Source organism: Phyllobates terribilis, unplaced genomic scaffold (assembly GCF_046119375.1).
Source record: "Phyllobates terribilis strain yellow unplaced genomic scaffold, ASM4611937v1 Scaffold_4__5_contigs__length_816908805, whole genome shotgun sequence".
Classification (NCBI taxonomy): domain Eukaryota; kingdom Metazoa; phylum Chordata; class Amphibia; order Anura; family Dendrobatidae; genus Phyllobates; species Phyllobates terribilis.
The window spans coordinates 728,779,890-728,799,275 of record NW_027362764.1 but is presented as its reverse complement, the minus strand read 5'-3'; positions in this window follow the sequence as shown (position 1 = coordinate 728,799,275).

The following is a 19,386-nucleotide window of genomic DNA, read 5'->3' as shown; positions in this document are numbered from 1 at the left end:
CAAATTAAAAATAATTTTTATCTGCATCTAGCTCTGAAAAAATATTTGGGCCTCTAGCAGTGTATGGGACTTGGTCTATTAGTCCATCTATACTGACCTCCATCAGGTTGCAAATTAAAAATAATTTTTATCTGCATCTAGCTCGGAAAAAATATTTGGGCTTCTAGCAGTGTGTGGGACTTGTTCTATTAGTCCATCTATACTGACCTCCATCAGGTTGCAAATTGAATATATTTTTTTTCTGCATCTAGCTCTGAAAAAAATATTTGGGCTTTTAGCAGTGTGTGGGACTTGGTCTATTAGTCCATCTATACTGACCTCCATCAGGTTGCAAATTGAATATAATTTTTTTCTACATCTAGCTCTGAAAAAATATTTGGGCTTCTAGCAGTGTGTGGGACTTGTTCTATTAGTCCATCTATACTGACCTCCATCAGGTTGCAAATTAAAAATAATTTTTATCTGCATCTAGCTCTGAAAAAATATTTGGGCTTCTAGCAGTGTGTGGGACTTGTTCTATTAGTCCATCTATACTGACCTCCATCAGGTTGCAAATTGAATATATTTTTTTTCTGCATCTAGCTCTGAAAAAATATTTGGGCTTCTAGCAGTGTGTGGGACTTGTTCTATTAGTCCATCTATACTGACCTCCATCAGGTTGCAAATTGAATATCATTTTTTTCTGCATCTAGCTCTGAAAAAATATTTGGGCTTCTAGCAGTGTGTGGAACTTGGTCTATTAGTCCATCTATACTGACCTCTATCAGGTTGCAAATTGAATATAATTTATTTCTGCATCTAGCTCTGAAAAAATATTTGGGCTTCTAGCAGTGTGTGGGACTTGTTCTATTAGTCCATCTATACTGACCTACATCAGGTTGCAAATTAAAAATAATTTTTATCTGCATCTAGCTCTGAAAAAATATTTGGGCTTCTAGCAGTGTGTGGGACTTGGTCTATTAGTCCATCTATACTGACCTCCATCAGGTTGCAAATTAAAAATAATTTTTATCTTCATCTAGCTCTGAAAAAATATTTGGGCGTCTAACAGTGTGTGGGACTTGGTCTATTAGTCCATCTATACTGACCTCCATCAGGTTGCAAATTGAATATATTTTTTTTCTGCATCTAGCTCTGAAAAAATATTTGGGCTTCTAGCAGTGTGTGGGACTTGTTCTATTAGTCCATCTATACTGACCTCCATCAGGTTGCAAATTAAAAATAATTTTTATTTGCATCTAGCTCTGAAAAAATATTTGGGCTTCTAGCAGTGTGTGGGACTTGTTCTATTAGTCCATCTATACTGACCTCCATCAGGTTGCAAATTGAATATATTTTTTTTCTGCATCTAGCTCTGAAAAAATATTTGGGCTTCTAGCAGTGTGTGGGACTTGTTCTATTAGTCCATCTATACTGACCTCCATCAGGTTGCAAATTGAATATAATTTTTTTCTGCATCTAGCTCTGAAAAAATATTTGGGCTTCTAGCAGTATGTGGAACTTGGTCTATTAGTCCATCTATACTGACCTCTATCAGGTTGCAAATTGAATATAATTTTTTTCTGCATCTAGCTCTGAAAAAATATTTGGGCTTCTAGCAGTGTGTGGGACTTGTTCTATTAGTCCATCTATACTGACCTACATCAGGTTGCAAATTAAAAATAATTTTTATCTGCATCTAGCTCTGAAAAAATATTTGGGCTTCTAGCAGTGTGTGGGACTTGGTCTATTAGTCCATCTATACTGACCTCCATCAGGTTGCAAATTAAAAATAATTTTTATCTTCATCTAGCTCTGAAAAAATATTTGGGCGTCTAGCAGTGTGTGGGACTTGGTCTATTAGTCCATCTATACTGACCTCCATCAGGTTGCAAATTGAATATATTTTTTTTCTGCATCTAGCTCTGAAAAAATATTTGGGCTTCTAGCAGTGTGTGGGACTTGTTCTATTAGTCCATCTATACTGACCTCCATCAGGTTGCAAATTGAATATAATTTTTTTCTGCATCTAGCTCTGAAAAAATATTTGGGCTTCTAGCAGTGTGTGGGACTTGTTCTATTAGTCCATCTATACTGACCTCCATCAGGTTGCAAATTGAATATATTTTTTTTCTGCATCTAGCTCTGAAAAAATATTTGGGCTTCTAGCAGTGTGTGGGACTTGTTCTATTAGTCCATCTATACTGACCTCCATCAGGTTGCAAATTGAATATAATTTTTTTCTGCATCTAGCTCTGAAAAAATATTTGGGCTTCTAGCAGTGTGTGGGACTTGGTCTATTAGTCCATCTATACTGACCTCCATCAGGTTGCAAATTAAAAATAATTTTTATCTTCATCTAGCTCTGAAAAAATATTTGGGCTTCTAGCAGTGTGTGGAACTTGGTCTATTAGTCCATCTATACTGACCTCTATCAGGTTGCAAATTGAATATAATTTTTTTCTGCATCTAGCTCTGAAAAAATATTTGGGCTTCTAGCAGTGTGTGGGACTTGGTCTATTAGTCCATCTATACTGACCTCCATCAGGTTGCAAATTGAATATAATTTTTTTCTGCATCTAGCTCTGAAAAAATATTTGGGCTTCTAGCAGTGTGTGGGACTTGCTCTATTAGTCAATCTATACTGACCTCCATCAGGTTGCAAATTGAATATAATTTTTTTCTGCATCTAGCTCTGAAAAAATATTTGGGCTTCTAGCAGTGTGTGGGACTTGCTCTATTAGTCCATCTATACTGACCTCCATCAAGTTGCAAATTAAAAATAATTTTTATCTGCATCTAGCTCTGAAAAAATATTTGGGTTTCAAGCAGTGTGTGGGACTTGTTCTATTAGTCCATCTATACTGACCTCCATCAGATTGCAAATTGAATATAATTTTTTTCTGCGTCTAGCTCTGAAAAAATATTTGGGCTTCTAGCAGTGTGTGGGACTTGGTCTATTAGTCCATCTATACTGACCTCCATCAGGTTGCAAATTGAATATAATTTTTTTCTGCATCTAGCTCTGAAAAAATATTTGGGCTTCTAGCAGTGTGTGGGACTTGTTCTATTAGTCCATCTATACTGACCTCCATCAGGTTGCAAATTAAAAATAATTTTTATCTGCATCTAGCTCTGAAAAAATATTTGGGCTTCTAGCAGTGTGTGGGACTTGGTTTATTAGTCCATCTATACTGACCTCCATCAGGTTGCAAATTGAATATAATTTTTTTCTGTGTCTAGCTCTGAAAAAATATTTGGGATTTTAGCAGTGTGTGGGACTTGGTCTATTAGTCCATCTATACTGACCTCCATCAGGATGCAAATTGAATATAATTTTTTTCTGCATCTAGCTCTGAAAAATATTTGGACTTCTAGCAGTGTGTGGGACTTGTTCTATTAGTCCATCTATACTGACCTCCATCAGGTTGCAAATTAAAAATAATTTTTATCTGCATCTAGCTCTGAAAAAATATTTTGGCTTCAAGCAGTGTGTGGGACTTGTTCTATTAGTCCATCTATACTGACCTCCATCAGGTTTCAAATTGAATATAATTTTTTTCTGCATCTAGCTCTGAAAAAATATCTGGGCTTCTAGCAGTGTGTGGGACTTGTTCTATTAGTCCATCTATACTGACCTCCATCAGGTTGCAAATTGAATATAATCTTTTTCTGCATCTAGCTCTGAAAAATATTTGGGCTTCTAGCAGTGTGTGATACTTGGTCTATTAGTCCATCTATACTGACCTCTATCAGGTTGCAAATTGAATATAATTTTTTTCTGCATCTAGCTCTGAAAAAATATTTGGGCTTCTAGCAGTGTGTGGGACTTGTTCTATTAGTCCATCTATAATGACCTCCATCAGGTTGCAAATTAAAAATAATTTTTATCTGCATCTAGCTCTGAAAAAATATTTGGGCTTCTAGCAGTGTGTGGGACTTGGTCTATTAGTCCATCTATACTGACCTCCATCAGGTTGCAAATTAAAAATAATTTTTATCTGCATCTAGCTCTGAAAAAATATTTGGGCCTCTAGCAGTGTGTGGGACTTGGTCTATTAGTCCATCTATACTGACCTCCATCAGGTTGCAAATTAAAAATAATTTTTATCTGCATCTAGCTCGGAAAAAATATTTGGGCTTCTAGCAGTGTGTGGGACTTGTTCTATTAGTCCATCTATACTGACCTCCATCAGGTTGCAAATTGAATATATTTTTTTTCTGCATCTAGCTCTGAAAAAAATATTTGGGCTTTTAGCAGTGTGTGGGACTTGGTCTATTAGTCCATCTATACTGACCTCCATCAGGTTGCAAATTGAATATAATTTTTTTCTACATCTAGCTCTGAAAAAATATTTGGGCTTCTAGCAGTGTGTGGGACTTGTTCTATTAGTCCATCTATACTGACCTCCATCAGGTTGCAAATTAAAAATAATTTTTATCTGCATCTAGCTCTGAAAAAATATTTGGGCTTCTAGCAGTGTGTGGGACTTGTTCTATTAGTCCATCTATACTGACCTCCATCAGGTTGCAAATTGAATATATTTTTTTTCTGCATCTAGCTCTGAAAAAATATTTGGGCTTCTAGCAGTGTGTGGGACTTGTTCTATTAGTCCATCTATACTGACCTCCATCAGGTTGCAAATTGAATATAATTTTTTTCTGCATCTAGCTCTGAAAAAATATTTGGGCTTCTAGCAGTGTGTGGAACTTGGTCTATTAGTCCATCTATACTGACCTCTATCAGGTTGCAAATTGAATATAATTTTTTTCTGCATCTAGCTCTGAAAAAATATTTGGGCTTCTAGCAGTGTGTGGGACTTGTTCTATTAGTCCATCTATACTGACCTACATCAGGTTGCAAATTAAAAATAATTTTTATCTGCATCTAGCTCTGAAAAAATATTTGGGCTTCTAGCAGTGTGTGGGACTTGTTCTATTAGTCCATCTATACTGACCTCCATCAGGTTGCAAATTAAAAATAATTTTTATCTGCATCTAGCTCTGAAAAAATATTTGGGCTTCAAGCAGTGTGTGGGACTTGTTCTATTAGTCCATCTATACTGACCTCCATCAGGTTTCAAATTGAATATAATTTTTCTCTGCATCTAGCTCTGAAAAAATATTTGGGCTTCTAGCAGTGTGTGGGACTTGTTCTATTAGTCCATCTATACTGACCTCCATCAGGTTGCAAATTGAATATAATTTTTTTCTGCATCTAGCTCTGAAAAAATATTTGGGCTTCTAGCAGTGTGTGGTACTTGGTCTATTAGTCCATCTATACTGACCTCTATCAGGTTGCAAATTGAATATAATTTTTTTCTGCATCTAGCTCTGAAAAAATATTTGGGCTTCTAGCAGTGTGTGGTACTTGTTCTATTAGTCCATCTATACTGACCTCCATCAGGTTGCAAAGTAAAAATAATTTTTATCTGCATCTAGCTCTGAAAAAATATTTGGGCTTCTAGCAGTGTGTGGGACTTGGTCTATTAGTCCATCTATACTAACCTCCATCAGGTTGCAAATTGAATATAATTTTTTTCTGCATCTAGCGCTGAAAAAATATTTGGGCTTCTAGCAGTGTGTGGGACTTGTTCTATTAGTCCATCTATACTGACCTACATCAGGTTGCAAATTAAAAATAATTTTTATCTGCATCTAGCTCTGAAAAAATATTTGGGCTTCTAGCAGTGTGTGGGACTTGGTTTATTAGTCCATCTATACTGACCTCCATCAGGTTGCAAATTGAATATAATTTTTTTCTGCGTCTAGCTCTGAAAAAATATTTGGGATTCTAGCAGTGTGTGGGACTTGGTCTATTAGTCCATCTATACTGACCTCCATCAGGTTGCAAATTGAATATAATTTTTTTCTGCATCTAGCTCTGAAAAATATTTGGTCTTCTAGCAGTGTGTGGGACTTGTTCTATTAGTCCATCTATACTGACCTCCATCAGGTTGCAAATTAAAAATAATTTTTATCTGCATCTAGCTCTGAAAAAATATTTGGGCTTCAATCAGTGTGTGGGACTTGTTCTATTAGTCCATCTATACTGACCTCCATCAGGTTTCAAATTGAATATAATTTTTTTCTGCATCTAGCTCTGAAAAAATATTTGGGCTTCTAGCAGTGTGTGGGACTTGTTCTATTAGTCCATCTATACTGACCTCCATCAGGTTGCAAATTGAATATAATTTTTTTCTGCATCTAGCTCTGAAAAAATATTTGGGCTTCTAGCAGTGTGTGGTACTTGGTCTATTAGTCCATCTATACTGACCTCTATCAGGTTGCAAATTGAATATAATTTTTTTCTGCATCTAGCTCTGAAAAAATATTTGGGCTTCTAGCAGTGTGTGGTACTTGTTCTATTAGTCCATCTATACTGACCTCCATCAGGTTGCAAAGTAAAAATAATTTTTATCTGCATCTAGCTCTGAAAAAATATTTGGGCTTCTAGCAGTGTGTGGGACGTGGTCTATTAGTCCATCTATACTGAACTCTATCAGGTTGCTAATTGAATATAATTTTTTTCTGTATCTAGCTCTGAAAAAATATTTGGGCTTCTAGCAGTGTTTGGGATTTGTTCTATTAGTCCATCTATACTGACCTCCATCAGGTTGCAAATTAAAAATAATTTTTATCTGCATCTAGCTCTGAAAAAAATATTTGGGCTTCTAGCAGTGTGTGGGACTTGGTCTATTAGTCCATCTATACTGACCTCCATCAGGTTGCAAATTACAAATAATTTTTATCTGCATCTAGCTCTGAAAAAATATTTGGGCTTCTAGCAGTGTGTGGGACTTGGTCTATTAGTCCACCTATACTGACCTCCATCAGGTTGCAAATTAAAAATAATTTTTATCTGCATCTAGCTCTGAAAAAATATTTGGGCTTCTAGCAGTGTGTGGGACTTGTTCTATTAGTCCATCTATAGTGACCTCCATCAGGTTGCAAATTGAATATAATTTTTTTCTGCATCTAGCTCTGAAAAAATATTTGGGCTTTTAGCAGTGTGTGGGACTTGGTCTATTAGTCCATCTATACTGACCTCCATCAGGTTGCAAATTGAATATAATTTTTTTCTGCATCTAGCTCTGAAAAAATATTTGGGCTTCTAGCAGTGTGTGGGACTTGGTCTATTAGTCCATCTATACTGACCTCCATCAGGTTGCAAATTGAATATAATTTTTTTCTGCATCTAGCTCTGAAAAAATATTTGGGCTTCTAGCAGTGTGTGGGACTTGTTCTATTATTCCATCTATACTGACCTCCATCAGGTTGCAAATTAAAAATAATTTTTATCTGCATCTAGCTCTGAAAAAATATTTGGGCTTCAAGCAGTGTGTGGGACTTGTTCAATTAGTCCATCTATACTGACCTCCATCAGGTTGCAAATTGAATATAATTTTTTTCTGCGTATAGCTCTGAAAAATTATTTGGGCTTCTAGCAGTGTGTGGGACTTGGTCTATTAGTCCATCTATACTAACCTCCATCAGGTTGCAAATTGAATATAATTTTTTTCTGCATCTAGCTCTGAAAAAATATTTGGGCTTCTAGCAGTGTGTGGGACTTGTTCTATTAGTCCATCTATACTGACCTCCATCAGGTTGCAAATTAAAAATAATTTTTATCTGCATCTAGCTCTGAAAAAATATTTGGGCTTCTAGCAGTGTGTGGGACTTGGTTTATTAGTCCATCTATACTGACCTCCATCAGGTTGCAAATTGAATATAATTTTTTTCTGCCTCTAGCTCTGAAAAAATATTTGGGATTCTAGCAGTGTGTGGGACTTGGTCTATTAGTCCATCTATACTGACCTCCATCAGGTTGCAAATTGAATATAATTTTTTTCTGCATCTAGCTCTGAAAAATATTTGGGCTTCTAGCAGTGTGTGGGACTTGTTCTATTAGTCCATCTATACTGACCTCCATCAGGTTGCAAATTAAAAATAATTTTTATCTGCATCTAGCTCTGAAAAAATATTTGGGCTTCAAGCAGTGTGTGGGACTTGTTCTATTAGTCCATCTATACTGACCTCCATCAGGTTTCAAATTGAATATAATTTTTTTCTGCATCTAGCTCTGAAAAAATATTTGGGCTTCTAGCAGTGTGTGGGACTTGTTCTATTAGTCCATCTATACTGACCTCCATCAGGTTGCAAATTGAATATAATTTTTTTCTGCATCTAGCTCTGAAAAAATATTTGGGCTTCTAGCAGTGTGTGGTACTTGGTCTATTAGTCCATCTATACTGACCCCTATCAGGTTGCAAATTGAATATAATTTTTTTCTGCATCTAGCTCTGAAAAAATATTTGGGCTTCTAGCAGTGTGTGGTACTTGTTCTATTAGTCCATCTATACTGACCTCCATCAGGTTGCAAAGTAAAAATAATTTTTATCTGCATCTAGCTCTGAAAAAATATTTGGGCTTCTAGCAGTGTGTGGGACGTGGTCTATTAGTCCATCTATACTGACCTCTATCAGGTTGCTAATTGAATATAATTTTTTTCTGTATCTAGCTCTGAAAAAATATTTGGGCTTCTAGCAGTGTTTGGGATTTGTTCTATTAGTCCATCTATACTGACCTCCATCAGGTTGCAAATTAAAAATAATTTTTATCTGCATCTAGCTCTGAAAAAAATATTTGGGCTTCTAGCAGTGTGTGGGACTTGGTCTATTAGTCCATCTATACTGACCTCCATCAGGTTGCAAATTACAAATAATTTTTATCTGCATCTAGCTCTGAAAAAATATTTGGGCTTCTAGCAATGTGTGGGACTTGGTCTATTAGTCCACCTATACTGACCTCCATCAGGTTGCAAATTAAAAATAATTTTTATCTGCATCTAGCTCTGAAAAAATATTTGGGCTTCTAGCAGTGTGTGGGACTTGTTCTATTAGTCAATCTATACTGACCTCCATCAGGTTGCAAATTGAATATAATTTTTTTCTGCATCTAGCTCTGAAAAAATATTTGGGCTTTTAGCAGTGTGTGGGACTTGGTCTATTAGTCCATTTATACTGACCTCCATCAGGTTGCAAATTGAATATAATTTTTTTCTGCATCTAGCTCTGAAAAAATATTTGGGCTTCTAGCAGTGTGTGGGACTTGGTCTATTAGTCCATCTATACTGACCTCCATCAGGTTGCAAATTGAATATAATTTTTTTCTGCATCTAGCTCTGAAAAAATATTTGGGCTTCTAGCAGTGTGTGGGACTTGTTCTATTATTCCATCTATACTGACCTCCATCAGGTTGCAAAATAAAAATAATTTTTATCTGCATCTAGCTCTGAAAAAATATTTGGGCTTCAAGCAGTGTGTGGGACTTGTTCTATTAGTCCATCTATACTGACCTCCATCAGGTTTCAAATTGAATATAATTTTTTTCTGCATCTAGCTCTGAAAAAATATTTGGTCTTCTAGCAGTGTGTGGGACTTGTTCTATTAGTCCATCTATACTGACCTCCATCAGGTTGCAAATTAAAAATAATTTTTATCTGCATCTAGCTCTGAAAAAATATTTGGGCTTCTAGCAGTGTGTGGGACTTGGTCTATTAGTCCATCTATACTGACCTCCATCAGGTTGCAAATTAAAAATAATTTTTATCTGCATCTAGCTCTGAAAAAATATTTGGGCTTCTAGCAGTGTGTGGGACTTGTTCTATTAGTCCATCTATACTGACCTCCATCAGGTTGCAAATTGAATATAATTTTTTTCTGCGTCTAGCTCTGAAAAAATATTGGGGCTTCTAGCAGTGTGTGGGACTTGTTCTATTAGTCCATCTATACTGACCTCCATCAGGTTGCAAATTGAATATAATTTTTTTCTGCAACTAGCTCTGAATAAATATTTGGGCTTCTAGCAGTGTGTGGGGCTTGGTCTATTAGACCATCTATACTGACCTCCATCAGGTTGCAAATTAAAAATAATTTTTATCTTCATCTAGCTCTGAAAAAATATTTGGGCGTCTAGCAGTGTGTGGGACTTGGTCTATTAGTCCATCTATACTGACCTCCATCAGGTTGCAAATTGAATATATTTTTTTTCTGCATCTAGCTCTGAAAAAATATTTGGGCTTCTAGCAGTGTGTGGGACTTGTTCTATTAGTCCATCTATACTGACCTCCATCAGGTTGCAAATTGAATATAATTTTTTTCTGCATCTAGCTCTGAAAAAATATTTGGGCTTCTAGCAGTGTGTGGAACTTGGCCTATTAGTCCATCTATACTGACCTCTATCAGGTTGCAAATTGAATATAATTTTTTTCTGCATCTAGCTCTGAAAAAATATTTGGGCTTCTAGCAGTGTGTGGGACTTGGTCTATTAGTCCATCTATACTGACCTCCATCAGGTTGCAAATTGAATATAATTTTTTTCTGCATCTAGCTCTGAAAAAATATTTGGGCTTCTAGCAGTGTGTGGGACTTGCTCTACTAGTCCATCTATACTGACCTCCATCAGGTTGCAAATTAAAAATAATTTTTATCTGCATCTAGCTCTGAAAAAATATTTGGGCTTCAAGCAGTGTGTGGGACTTGTTCTATTAGTCCATCTATACTGACCTCCATCAGGTTGCAAATTGAATATAATTTTTTTCTGCGTATAGCTCTGAAAAAATATTTGGGCTTCTAGCAGTGTGTGGGACTTGGTCTATTAGTCCATCTATACTGACCTCCATCAGGTTGCAAATTGAATATAATTTTTTTCTGCATCTAGCTCTGAAAAAATATTTGGGCTTCTAGCAGTGTGTGGGACTTGTTCTATTAGTCCATCTATACTGACCTCCATCAGGTTGCAAATTAAAAATAATTTTTATCTGCATCTAGCTCTGAAAAAATATTTGGGCTTCTAGCAGTGTGTGGGACTTGGTCTATTAGTCCATCTATACTGACCTCCATCAGGTTGCACATTGAATATAATTTTTTTCTGCATCTAGCTCTGAAAAAATATTTGGGCTTCTAGCAGTGTGTGGGACTTGTTCTATTAGTCCATCTATACTGACCTCCATCAGGTTGCAAATTAAAAATAATTTTTATCTGCATCTAGCTCTGAAAAAATATTTGGGCTTCTAGCAGTGTGTGGGACTTGGTTTATTAGTCCATCTATACTGACCTCCATCAGGTTGCAAATTGAATATAATTTTTTTCTGCGTCTAGCTCTGAAAAAATATTTGGGATTCTAGCAGTGTGTGGGACTTGTTCTATTAGTCCATCTATACTGACCTCCATCAGGTTGCAAATTAAAAATAATTTTTATCTGCATCTAGCTCTGAAAAAATATTTGGGCTTCAAGCAGTGTGTGGGACTTGTTCTATTAGTCCATCTATACTGACCTCCATCAGGTTGCAAATTGAATATAATTTTTTTCTGCATCTAGCTCTGAAAAAATATTTTGGCTTCTAGCAGTGTGTGGGACTTGGTCTATTAGTCCACCTATACTGACCTCCATCAGGTTGCAAATTAAAAATAATTTTTATCTGCATCTAGCTCTGAAAAAATATTTGGGCTTCTAGCAGTGTGTGGGACTTGTTCTATTAGTACATCTATACTGACCTCCATCAGGTTGCAAATTGAATATAATTTTTTTCTGTATCTAGCTCTGAAAAAATATTTGGGCTTTTAGCAGTGTGTGGGACTTGGTCTATTAGTCCATCTATACTGACCTCCATCAGGTTGCAAATTGAATATAATTTTTTTCTGCATCTAGCTCTGAAAAAATATTTGGGCTTCTAGCAGTGTGTGGGACTTGGTCTATTAGTTCATCTATACTGACCTCTATCAGGTTGCAAATTGAATATAATTTTTTTCTGCATCTAGCTCTGAAAAAATATTTGGGCTTCTAGCAGTGTGTGGGACTTGTTCTATTATTCCATCTATACTGACCTCCATCAGGTTGCAAATTAAAAATAATTTTTATCTGCATCTAGCTCTGAAAAAATATTTGGGCTTCAAGCAGTGTGTGGGACTTGTTCTATTAGTCCATCTATACTGACCTCCATCAGGTTTCAAATTGAATATAATTTTTTTCTGCATCTAGCTCTGAAAAAATATTTGGGCTTCTAGCAGTGTGTGGGACTTGTTCTATTAGGCCATCTATACTGACCTCCATCAGGTTGCAAATTAAAAATAATTTTTATCTGCATCTAGCTCTGAAAAAATATTTGGGCTTCTAGCAGTGTGTGGGACTTGGTCTATTAGTCCATCTATACTGACCTCCATCAGGTTGCAAATTAAAAATAATTTTTATCTGCATCTAGCTCTGAAAAAATATTTGGGCTTCTAGCAGTGTGTGGGACTTGTTCTATTAGTCCATCTATACTGACCTCCATCAGGTTGCAAATTGAATATAATTTTTTTCTGCGTCTAGCTCTGAAAAAATATTGGGGCTTCTAGCAGTGTGTGGGACTTGTTCTATTAGTCCATCTATACTGACCTCCATCAGGTTGCAAATTGAATATAATTTTTTTCTGAAACTAGCTCTGAAAAAATATTTGGGCTTCTAGCAGTGTGTGGGGCTTGGTCTATTAGTCCATCTATACTGACCTCCATCAGGTTGCAAATTAAAAATAATTTTTATCTTCATCTAGCTCTGAAAAAATATTTGGGCGTCTAGCAGTGTGTGGGACTTGGTCTATTAGTCCATCTATACTGACCTCCATCAGGTTGCAAATTGAATATATTTTTTTTCTGCATCTAGCTCTGAAAAAATATTTGGGCTTCTAGCAGTGTGTGGGACTTGTTCTATTAGTCCATCTATACTGACCTCCATCAGGTTGCAAATTGAATATAATTTTTTTCTGCATCTAGCTCTGAAAAAATATTTTTGCCTTCTAGCAGTGTGTGGAACTTGGTCTATTAGTCCATCTATACTGACCTCTACCAGGTTGCAAATTGAATATAATTTTTTTCTGCATCTAGCTCTGAAAAAATATTTGGGCTTCTAGCAGTGTGTGGGACTTGGTCTATTAGTCCATCTATACTGACCTCCATCAGGTTGCAAATTGAATATAAGTTTTTTCTGCATCTAGCTCTGAAAAAATATTTGGGCTTCTAGCAGTGTGTGGGACTTGCTCTACTAGTCCATCTATACTGACCTCCATCAGGTTGCAAATTAAAAATAATTTTTATCTGCATCTAGCTCTGAAAAAATATTTGGGCTTCAAGCAGTGTGTGGGACTTGTTCTATTAGTCCATCTATACTGACCTCCATCAGGTTGCAAATTGAATATAATTTTTTTCTGCGTATAGCTCTGAAAAAATATTTGGGCTTCTAGCAGTGTGTGGGACTTGGTCTATTAGTCCATCTATACTGACCTCCATCAGGTTGCATATTGAATATAATTTTTTTCTGCATCTAGCTCTGAAAAAATATTTGGGCTTCTAGCAGTGTGTGGGACTTGTTCTATTAGTCCATCTATACTGACCTCCATCAGGTTGCAAATTAAAAATAATTTTTATCTGCATCTAGCTCTGAAAAAATATTTGGGCTTCAAGCAGTGTGTGGGACTTGGTTTATTAGTCCATCTATACTGACCTCCATCAGGTTGCAAATTGAATATAATTTTTTTCTGCGTCTAGCTCTGAAAAAATATTTGGGATTCTAGCAGTGTGTGGGACTTGGTCTATTAGTCCATCTGTACTGACCTCCATCAGGTTGCAAATTGAATATAATTTTTTTCTGCATCTAGCTCTGAAAAATATTTGGGCTTCTAGCAGTGTGTGGGACTTGTTCTATTAGTCCATCTATACTGACCTCCATCAGGTTGCAAATTAAAAATAATTTTTATCTGCATCTAGCTCTGAAAAAATATTTGGGCTTCAAGCAGTGTGTGGGACTTGTTCTATTAATCCATCTATACTGACCTCCATCAGGTTGCAAATTGAATATAATTTTTTTCTGCATCTAGCTCTGAAAAAATATTTGGGCTTCTAGCAGTGTGTGGGACTTGTTCTATTAGTCCATCTATACTGACCTACATCAGGTTGCAAATTAAAAATATTTTTTATCTGCATCTAGCTCTGAAAAAATATTTGGGCTTCTAGCAGTGTGTGGGACTTGGTCTATTAGTCCATCTATACTGACCTCCATCAGGTTGCAAATTAAAAATAATTTTTATCTTCATCTAGCTCTGAAAAAATATTTGGGCGTCTAGCAGTGTGTGGGACTTGGTCTATTAGTCCATCTATACTGACCTCCATCAGGTTGCAAATTAAAAATAATTTTTATCTGCATCTAGCTCTGAAAAAATATTTGGGCTTCTAGCAGTGTGTGGGACTTGTTCTATTATTCCATCTATACTGACCTCCATCAGGTTGCAAATTAAAAATAATTTTTATCTGCATCTAGCTCTGAAAAAATATTTGGGCTTCAAGCAGTGTGTGGGACTTGTTCTATTAGTCCATCTATACTGACCTCCATCTGGTTTCAAAATGAATATAATTTTTTTCTGCATCTAGCTCTGAAAAAATATTTGGGCTTCTAGCAGTGTGTGGGACTTGTTCTATTAGTCCATCTATACTGACCTCCATCAGGTTGCAAATTAAAAATAATTTTTATCTGCATCTAGCTCTGAAAAAATATTTGGGCTTCTAGCAGTGTGTGGGACTTGGTCTATTAGTCCATCTATACTGACCTCCATCAGGTTGCAAATTAAAAATAATTTTTATCTGCATCTAGCTCTGAAAAAATATTGGGGCTTCTAGCAGTGTGTGGGACTTGTTCTATTAGTCCATCTATACTGACCTCCATCATGTTGCAAATTGAATATAATTTTTTTCTGCAACTAGCTCTGAAAAAATATTTGGGCTTCTAGCAGTGTGTGGGGCTTGGTCTATTAGTCCATCTATACTGACCTCCATCAGGTTGCAAATTAAAAATCGTTTTTATCTTCATCTAGCTCTGAAAAAATATTTGGGCGTCTAGCAGTGTGTGGGACTTGGTCTATTAGTCCATCTATACTGACCTCCATCAGGTTGCAAATTGAATATATTTTTTTTCTGCATCTAGCTCTGAAAAAATATTTGGGCTTCTAGCAGTGTGTGGGACTTGTTCTATTGGTCCATCTATACTGACCTCCATCAGGTTGCAAATTGAATTTAATTTTTTTCTGCATCTAGCTCTGAAAAAATATTTGGGCTTCTAGCAGTGTGTGGAATTTGGTCTATTAGTCCATCTATACTGACCTCTATCAGGTTGCAAATTGAATATAATTTTTTTCTGCATCTAGCTCTGAAAAAATATTTGGGCTTCTAGCAGTGTGTGGGACTTGGTCTATTAGTCCATCTATACTGACCTCCATCAGGTTGCAAATTGAATATAATTTTTTTCTGCATCTAGCTCTGAAAAAATATTTGGGCTTCTAGCAGTGTGTGGGACTTGCTCTACTAGTCCATCTATACTGACCTCCATCAGGTTGCAAATTAAAAATAATTTTTATCTGCATCTAGCTCTGAAAAAATATTTGGGCTTCAAGCAGTGTGTGGGACTTGTTCTATTAGTCCATCTATACTGACCTCCATCAGGTTGCAAATTGAATATAATTTTTTTCTGCGTATAGCTCTGAAAAAATATTTAGGCTTCTAGCAGTGTGTGGGACTTGGTCTATTAGTCCATCTATACTGACCTCCATCAGGTTGCAAATTGAATATAATTTTTTTCTGCATCTAGCTCTGAAAAAATATTTGGGCTTCTAGCAGTGTGTGGGACTTGTTCTATTAGTCCATCTATACTGACCTCCATCAGGTTGCAAATTAAAAATAATTTTTATCTGCATCTAGCTCTGAAAAAATATTTGGGCTTCTAGCAGTGTGTGGGACTTGGTTTATTTGTCCATCTATACTGAACTCCATCAGGTTGCAAATTGAATATAATTTTTTTCTGCGTCTAGCTCTGAAAAAATATTTGGGATTCTAGCAGTGTGTGGGACTTGGTCTATTAGTCCATCTGTACTGACCTCCATCAGGTTGCAAATTGAATATAATTTTTTTCTGCATCTAGCTCTGAAAAATATTTGGGCTTCTAGCAGTGTGTGGGACTTGTTCTATTAGTCCATCTATACTGACCTCCATCAGGTTGCAAATTAAAAATATTTTTTATCTGCATCTAGCTCTGAAAAAATATTTGGGCTTCAAGCAGTGTGTGGGACTTGTTCTATTAGTCCATCTATACTGACCTCCATCAGGTTGCAAATTGAATATAATTTTTTTCTGCATCTAGCTCTGAAAAAATATTTGGGCTTCTAGCAGTGTGTGGGACTTGTTCTATTAGTCCATCTATACTGACCTACATCAGGTTGCAAATTAAAAATAATTTTTATCTGCATCTAGCTCTGAAAAAATATTTGGGCTTCTAGCAGTGTGTGGGACTTGGTCTATTAGTCCATCTATACTGACCTCCATCAGGTTGCAAATTAAAAATAATTTTTATCTTCATCTAGCTCTGAAAAAATATTTGGGCGTCTAGCAGTGTGTGGGACTTGGTCTATTAGTCCATCTATACTGACCTCCATCAGGTTGCAAATTAAAAATAATTTTTATCTGCATCTAGCTCTGAAAAAATATTTGGGCTTCTAGCAGTGTATGGGACTTGTTCTATTAGTCCATCTATACTGACCTCCATCAGGTTGCAAATTGAATATCATTTTTTTCTGCATCTAGCTCTGAAAAAATATTTGGGCTTTTAGCAGTGTGTGGGACTTGGTTTATTAGTTCATCTATACTGACCTCCATCAGGTTGCAAATTGAATATAATTTTTTTCTGCATCTAGCTCTGAAAAAATATTTGGGCTTCTAGCAGTGTGTGGGACTTGGTCTATTAGTCCATCTATACTGACCTCCATCAGGTTGCAAATTGAATATAATTTTTTTCTGCATCTAGCTCTGAAAAAATATTTGGGCTTCTAGCAGTGTGTGGGACTTGCTCTATTAGTCCATCTATACTGACCTCCATCAGGTTGCAAATTAAAAATAATTTTTATCTGCATTTAGCTCTGAAAAAATATTTGGGCTTCAAGCAGTGTGTGGGACTTGTTCTATTAGTCCATCTATACTGACCTCCATCAGGTTGCAAATTGAATATAATTTTTTTCTGCGTATAGCTCTGAAAAAATATTTGGGCTTCTAGCAGTGTGTGGGACTTGGTCTATTAGTCCATCTATACTAACCTCCATCAGGTTGCAAATTGAATATAATTTTTTTCTGCATCTAGCTCTGAAAAAATATTTGGGCTTCTAGCAGTGTGTGGGACTTGTTCTATTAGTCCATCTATACTGACCTCCATCAGGTTGCAAATTAAAAATAATTTTTATCTGCATCTAGCTCTGAAAAAATATTTGGGCTTCTAGCAGTGTGTGAGACTTGGTTTATTAGTCCATCTATACTGACCTCCATCAGGTTGCAAATTGAATATAATTTTTTTCTGCGTATAGCTCTGAAAAAATATTTAGGCTTCTAGCAGTGTGTGGGACTTGGTCTATTAGTCCATCTATACTGACCTCCATCAGGTTGCAAATTGAATATAATTTTTTTCTGCATCTAGCTCTGAAAAAATATTTGGGCTTCTAGCAGTGTGTGGGACTTGTTCTATTAGTCCATCTATACTGACCTCCATCAGGTTGCAAATTAAAAATAATTTTTATCTGCATCTAGCTCTGAAAAAATATTTGGGCTTCTAGCAGTGTGTGGGACTTGGTTTATTAGTCCATCTATGCTGACCTCCATCAGGTTGCAAATTGAATATAATTTTTTTCTGCGTCTAGCTCTGAAAAAATATTTGGGATTCTAGCAGTGTGTGGGACTTGGTCTATTAGTCCATCTATACTGACCTCCATCAGGTTGCAAATTGAATATAATTTTTTTCTGCATCTAGCTCTGAAAAATATTTGGGCTTCTAGCAGTGTGTGGGACTTGTTCTATTAGTCCATCTATACTGACCTCCATCAGGTTGCAAATTAAAAATATTTTTTATCTGCATCTAGCTCTGAAAAAATATTTGGGCTTCAAGCAGTGTGTGGGACTTGTTCTATTAGTCCATCTATACTGACCTCCATCAGGTTGCAAATTGAATATAATTTTTTTCTGCGTCTAGCTCTGAAAAAATATTTGGGCTTCTAGCAGTGTGTGGGACTTGGTCTATTAGTCCATCTATACTGACCTCCATCAGGTTGCAAATTGAATATAATTTTTTTCTGCATCTAGCTCTGAAAAATATTTGGGCTTCTAGCAGTGTGTGGGACTTGTTCTATTAGTCCATCTATACTGACCTCCATCAGGTTGCAAATTAAAAATAATTTTTATCTGCATCTAGCTCTGAAAAAATATTTGGGCTTCAAGCAGTGTGTGGGACTTGTTCTATTAGTCCATCTATACTGACCTCCATCAAGTTTCAAATTGAATATAATTTTTTTCTGCATCTAGCTCTGAAAAAATATTTGGGCTTCTAGCAGTGTGTGGGACTTGTTCTATTAGTCCATCTATACTGACCTCCATCAGGTTGCAAATTGAATATAATTGTTTTCTGCATCTAGCTCTGAAAAAATATTTGGGCTTTTAGCAGTGTGTGGGACTTGGTTTATTAGTTCATCTATACTGACCTCCATCAGGTTGCAAATTGAATATAATTTTTTTCTGCATCTAGCTCTGAAAAAATATTTGGGCTTCTAGCAGTGTGTGGGACTTGGTCTATTAGTCCATCTATACTGACCTCCATCAGGTTGCAAATTGAATATAATTTTTTTCTGCATCTAGCTCTGAAAAAATATTTGGGCTTCTAGCAGTGTGTGGGACTTGCTCTATTAGTCCATCTATACTGACCTCCATCAGGTTGCAAATTAAAAATAATTTTTATCTGCATCTAGCTCTGAAAAAATATTTGGGCTTCAAGCAGTGTGTGGGACTTGTTCTATTAGTCCATCTATACTGACCTCCATCAGGTTGCAAATTGAATATAATTTTTTTCTGCGTCTAGCTCTGAAAAAATATTTGGGATTCTAGCAGTGTGTGGGACTTGGTCTATTAGTCCATCTATACTGACCTCCATCAGGTTGCAAATTGAATATAATTTTTTTCTGCATCTAGCTCTGAAAAATATTTGGGCTTCTAGCAGTGTGTGGGACTTTTTCTATTAGTCCATCTATACTGACCTCCATCAGGTTGCAAATTAAAAATAATTTTTATCTGCATCTAGCTCTGAAAAAATATTTGGGCTTCAAGCAGTGTGTGGGACTTGTTCTATTAGTCCATCTATACTGACCTCCATCAGGTTTCAAATTGAATATAATTTTTTTCTGCATCTAGCTCTGAAAAAATATTTGGGCTTCTAGCAGTGTGTGGGACTTGTTCTATTAGTCCATCTATACTGACCTCCATCAGGTTGCAAATTGAATATAATTTTTTTCTGCATCTA